At 43.9% G+C, this 6000-nt stretch overlaps 1 protein-coding gene across 1 annotated transcript in view; it reads left to right on the top strand.

The window, feature by feature from the left end:
• Positions 1 to 604: 604 nt before the first annotated feature.
• Positions 605 to 6000, top strand: part of BBS4 (Bardet-Biedl syndrome 4) — a 39599-nt gene continuing 34203 nt past the window's right edge. The window contains exon 1 of the mRNA XM_082769431.1: positions 605 to 657. The gene's annotated coding sequence lies outside the window, so the exon portion shown is untranslated. The remainder of the gene's footprint in view (positions 658 to 6000) is intronic.

Here is a 6000-nt window from a genome sequence, read left to right as displayed (position 1 = left end):
AAAGGCAGAATGCTGGGTATTTAATTAGGTCACCTTGGCCCTAAATAAATCCTTTAAAGATGACCCCAAAATGCTTTAAGATGCACTGTGAAACTTACCTTTCTCTGGAGTGAGCTCCTCTCAGGTGTGGTCTGAGCCTGCACAGCCGTGTGCCTCTCATGTAGGTCAGTACAGAGGCTGTGATTTTCCTTCACTTCTCAGAACCATTTCATTCAAATGAATTTTATAAATGTTTATAACACACTTCTAAAATTTTGCCTTGTGATCTCCAAGTAGTGTCTTAAATGCTTGAGTTTTTTTTTTAATGTAAACACATGCAACGTGATCACTTTTTGGAATCCTAATCAATAGCAGTGAACCTACAAAAACTGAACGATCTGTAAGACAAACAGGTTTATTTAATCTACACAGTGAATGGAAATCTCAAATGAGCTATGGCTAGGGAAGATTAGTGCTTGGCAGGGCAGAGTTTGTCTAGCAGCAGCGATGCTATTTTTGTGCACTCTTTTGGGGTTTGCCGGTTGTCCTTTCTGATTATTTTGTGGAATGTGTCTTCAAGAAACCTTGCCTGGTGTATTTAATACTTCTCTTTTCTGTCTTTCTAGGTTTCTACATTGCCAGTGGCTAGAGAGCCTCCAAAACCCCATCCTAAAAGAGGTTTGTTTTAAGATACGATTGTGTTTCTTGGCAGGTTGATATTAAGATTTCTTCATAGTGTGTGCAGCTGTCTAGTAAGAAAGAAATGTCCGTTGGGAAAAGACGAGGCTTTCTAGACTGCAAGCTGCTGAGTACAAGTACTTTTTTGTAGGGTCTATGTCAGCACTAGCTCAGTGCTTTTGCTGGCTAACTGATTGTACCTACAGGCTGCATCTTATAATCTAACGGACTTTATTTTAGTGGTTACATACTTCTTGGCTTGCTAATGAGTTGATATTCATCTACCTTCTTAAATAATATGAGTGTTTTTGTCCTTTTTGGTTGTGTGTATACTTGCATTCTTCAGAATAATGTTCTGCTTTAAAAATGATCTTGGGAAACAAACATCATGTCTTGTCGATTTTTTGACATCACATTTTCTACATTTTGAAGTCAAAGCATGTGCAACTGGGATCAAACCAGTCAGGTTGTAACTGTGTTAACTCTAGGTTTGTTTTTAATTTGTCATATACCAAAATGGGTGTTAAGTCTTCAAGTATTTCTGAAATCTTGACTGAATCGGAACTAGATCAGTGGCATTTTGAGTTATTGAAATATTGAAATATTTGACTAAATCCTGATATTTTGTAAAGGGTCTTGTAAAGCCTGCAGTGCAGCTTGGTGGTGCAGCCGCTCCTTCCCCCTCTCCCCTAAATCGTGCAGTGTGACTTGCCCCAGTGCCCTCTGTGAGTGTTTCCTTCTCTGCAGTTCTCAGCGGTTGCCCACGTTCCCCATATGGATCTGTTCATTGTAGAGACCTGCATACCTGTGAGGTTTGGGTTCTCTGCGTTTCCCTTACTCAAGCACCCCCAGGGCCCCATCAGCTCAGGTGATGATGCGGAGTGAGCTCTGCGGTGTTGCCAGAAGCCCAACATGCTGACAGCACAAGTCGGAAGCAGTCCGCCTTTTCCCTTGCTGTTTAGTTCAGGGACGCTCAGGTAGGGAGCACTGCAGTTTAGCCTTTTTCTACCTGAATGTGTGGTGTTCCTGTCAGAGCACGCTTTGGGAGAAAATATTCCATGTTTCTGTATCCCTCGTGATGGAGAATGCCCCGGTGGTAATGCTGGCATTACAAAGGAGCTTATTTGGTGACTGGGCATTGTGTTTTCTGCCTAAAGGTGAAGTTCTTTGTCTTGCATGTAGGCACAGTGCTATAACTGGCCCTGGGAAGCTGGAAAAGCCTCTTTTCCTTTTTTTGGGGGAGGCCAGGCTAACCTCACCTAGCCCTGTATCCACCTACTGTTGTTGCCTTGCACAAGTGTGAGCTTCTGGTATGTTGCCCAGATCTAAGAAGAGATTGCTACTGCTGCAGGCCCGTATGCAAGTAAAAATAAATCTAGAACTTTTATCTCCACCAGCAACTCTTTCGGGGCAGGGATGGCTCTCACTTCACAACAGTTAGTATGGCTTCCATGGAGGCACTGCTTGGTTCATCTCCATCCAGTTCTGTAAAGATTGTGACTGATTCCTTCATCTGCAGGAACCTCACCTTGTTCTGCCTTCTCATGCAAGCCACATCTATGATATTTTCCCTGACTCTGGGAGGCTGCGTCTTCTGCCTGTTTTTTCAGGACAGCATCCCCTTCAGCTCTCTAAATAAGACAGCTGCAAAGGGATCAGGCGGATGGTGTTTGCTGAGAGATGGACTATCACTCCGCGGCTCTTTCCTGGCGGGCTGAGGTCTATTAAATCAACTCTGCATAATTCATGAGCGAACGGAATAGCTGAGCAAGAAAGATGGGGCCGTCAACCTTACGAACGAGCCGCGGAGCTGTGCTGGGTAGAAGCTGCCGTGCCTCTGTCAGCTTGCTTGTTAAACTGTCAGTCGCGAGCCTTCCTGCTTTTAAGTGCGCGCAGTTTAATATTGATTGTTCGGGGGAGCGAACGGAGGCAGTTGTGACTTTCTTAATGGGACCGCTTTTGCAGATCCCGCCTGCCATTTGATCAAGAGGCTGATCGACAGCCTCGAAACCGAGCCGGGCGCTTCTTTAAGAAGGGCCACCAACATTCCTTCAGGTTTTCAGGCTGCACGGAAGAATTGCTTTGCATCCGTCACCACCCGATATTCCTTCTGCCTCCTTGATTTGGCATGGGTGTTTGCACAGCTGTCTGCCAGAGGGGAAAATTGTAAATGAAATCCAACTGTTGGTGCCCCTGGGTCTCCCTTGTACGACTCTTGAGTCAAAATGAGCTAGCATGAAGACAAAAAGTCTAGCCTGTGATTGTGTAATTATGTCTGGGTCTCGAGGTAAAGTGGGGCACCTCCAGTACCTGGCTCACCACAGGAAGTTCTTAAATGCTTTGGAAGCCTTTGCCATTTAATATTTGACTCTGTTGCCTTCCATACAGTGGGTAAAAGCTGATTTAAGCCTCCTGTTAATCTCTAGGAAATGAGGGCAGCTGCAAGATTTGTTATAGGGCGTGATGTAACTGTCCAGTGTGAGTATGATCCTGGGGATATGTTAGAGAGGAGAGGAAAAAATGAAAGTGATGTTGTATATTCTTCTGGGGACTTTGGCAGGGAAGAGTAGCATCTCTTACCTGTGACAGATTTTTTTTAAACAGGATTTTTTCTAGAATTTCTTAATGAAGTCTCTGTTCCTATGTAGTTTGGCTGAGGAGAGTTTTAGTAAACTTTAAGGAGCCAAGCAAATCTGCTTGGTGTGTTTGTGTAGAAGAGCACTGCTAAAGTTATCTTAAACTGACATTTTTAAGCACTGAATGGTAACTTTCTATTGCAGCGATCTGCCTTTATTATCTGCATTGCATTTTCAGGTGGGAAGCGAGAAAAACATTAGAATTAGTGCAAGCAGGTTGATGAGATATGAGACTGTGTGATACAGTAGCTTAGGGCTTTCTCTTACAGGTGGTTTGGTGTGGATAAAATTTGTCCCTGAACAGAGTGTGTATTATAATAACTAAATAATGTCGTTGCACGCAGATGTAGTAGACTATGACCAAGTCATCGCTGAATCCTAACTGAAGTCATCGCGGTGGCTGGGTTCAGCTTGCCCGTGTTTGTCCTGGGCAGATGTAAGACATTAAATGGATGGTTCTGAAAATGTTGTCTCAGATTTGCAAAAAGTAATTTGAATGAGAAGCTACAAACGTGGATTTGTTGCTCAGCCAGAAGGAACGCCGCGTTTTCAGTCTGAATTATGCAGAGGGGAACACGTTGAGTGCTGTTGAACTGCACGACTGGAGGGTCCGGTGACTTCCCCTCGCTGCTGCCTGGTGCTCCTCACAGGGATGCTCCCTGTCCTGGGAGACAACTTAAAATGGAAACTTCAAACCGGTGTTTTGCACCCTGGCTGTTAAACAAGGCTAACTGTGAGATAAGAGGCAGAAATTGCTCTTCAATTAGCAGCTGTCAGGGCTGATGAGTTGGTCAGGTGGCTGCGAAAGCCCGAGGGGTTTGGAGTGAAGAGAGCCCCTCCTGCAGGAAGGTCAGCCCAAAGGGAGAGCAGTGAGCATCCGCCAAGCATGCAGGGGGTCTGCAGCAGGCTGTGGTGCTGCTGGGGAAAGGCACTGCAGCAATCGGGGTCGAAACCTCTGAACACAGCAGTCTAAATTAAAGGGGGTGGCAGAAGGCAAGCCCCACCGAGTATCTTGTAGCTGCGCTTGCTGACAACCATTATTCAGTAACTGACACGTTAGTAGCTAAAACCGTTCATTATTTTGTCCTTTACCCCCCGTGGGGAGAGCTCCTCTGAAAATCAATTCCCTTTGTTGCTACATCAAGATCCATAACTCTCCCTGTGTTGATATTTTCTCCCCAAGCGATTGGTGGTGGAATAAAGGAAGCTCTGTTCCTTGAAGCAACGTAGAGTTAATATCTGCCTGCTGAGATGGGGTTTTAATCTCCCTGCTGCATTTTAAATTAATCAGATATTTCCCCAAATGCTGTATTGGTTTTGAATTGAGCTCGACTGTCTCCCAGCTCTCCACTCCTTTTGCCACGCAGGCCAGTCAAGTCATTTTATGGTAACTGATAGTGCCGCAGCAGAGAAAGTCAACAATACAAGCTGGGAAAAGAGCTTTTATGGAACTTGAATTTATTTCCCTTTGTCACGAAAAATATTATTTAGAAAGCAAGTTCTGGGCTCTCGTGTTAGTCTAATAACAGTTCAGAGGTTAATGGATTTGCATTTGGATTTCTACACAAATATTAGACCCCAGCTTTTGCAGAGATACAGTGATGGATTTTTAATAACAGGGTAGAATCCTAAAATCCTAAATCCTAAAAAAAAAAAAAACCTAACATATTAAATACACTGTAGAAAAATAAAGTGGAATACACTTGAGTTGCTGGAAAAACGTGGGCCAGAAGCCCTTAAGACAGAAGAAGGCAATTCTGAATTGTTACGCATACCCAAGGATGGGGCAGGTTGATAATATTCAAAGAGAAAATCTCCCACTTGAGAATTGCAAAAGGATTAGCAAGGATTAAGTGTTCTCCCCAGTCCGGGGCATTAGGGTATTTTTTGGATCCATTGTAGGTATGATTTTTCTAATGTTTATAGCAAAGGAATTCTGCTCTGGATTAGCTGTGACCTTTGGCAAAGTGCTTCAGCTTTGTTTTTTAACATTTATCAAAGAGAAGATTGGTCTAACATTCAGTGACAGCGTTTGGATGCTGCAGGTTTTCAGTTAACAAAACATTTGGAGACGTTCAGTGAAAAATATTACATAAATGTAATATACTGCAGAGTACTACTTGACCTGTTTGAGTGCTGCTAAAGATAGTACTGAAGGGTGCAGGCAAGATGTACGAGCGTACCAGAAGGGAGAAATTTTGTGTTCCCTGCTCAGCTCTGCCCGCAGGGTGATTTAACACACTCATCGCTTCACATCAGAGCACTTCTGTAAAATCAGCCAGGTGTCTGGCTGTTTTCTGCCTGCTTCAAGGCTTGTGAGTCTTCATCTGATTTCTTTTTTTTTTTTTTTTTTTTGGTGGTTTCCACTTCTGTCTGGTATAATTACAGCTGAACTAGCCAAAATGGCTTGTAAGGCCAGTGTGGGCTACCGAAGGGGAGGAAACAAAGTTCCCTCTGGTTTAATAGCACTCTGCTCTGCAGAGACAAAGTAGGGTACTGACCCAAACAGTCGATGAGACAGGTTTAGCAGTAGTAAACACACGAGTGCTCAGTGTCGCTTTGTATGTAATAGCAAAGTTTGGTGTAGACCTGGCTATTACAGCCAAACTAGACACCAGAAGTGGGGAAGCATATAATGTGAGCAGATGTTTTAAAGCAGTGGTTGTGTCCTGTTCTTAAACTCTGCGGTAAGGAAGGTGTTCTTCTT

This window comes from Aythya marila (genome assembly GCF_965140915.1).
Source record: "Aythya marila genome assembly, chromosome: 11".
Lineage (NCBI taxonomy): Eukaryota > Metazoa > Chordata > Aves > Anseriformes > Anatidae > Aythya > Aythya marila.
The sequence above is the reverse complement of the archived record's forward strand: the minus strand, read 5'-3'. Positions and strand labels throughout refer to the sequence as shown.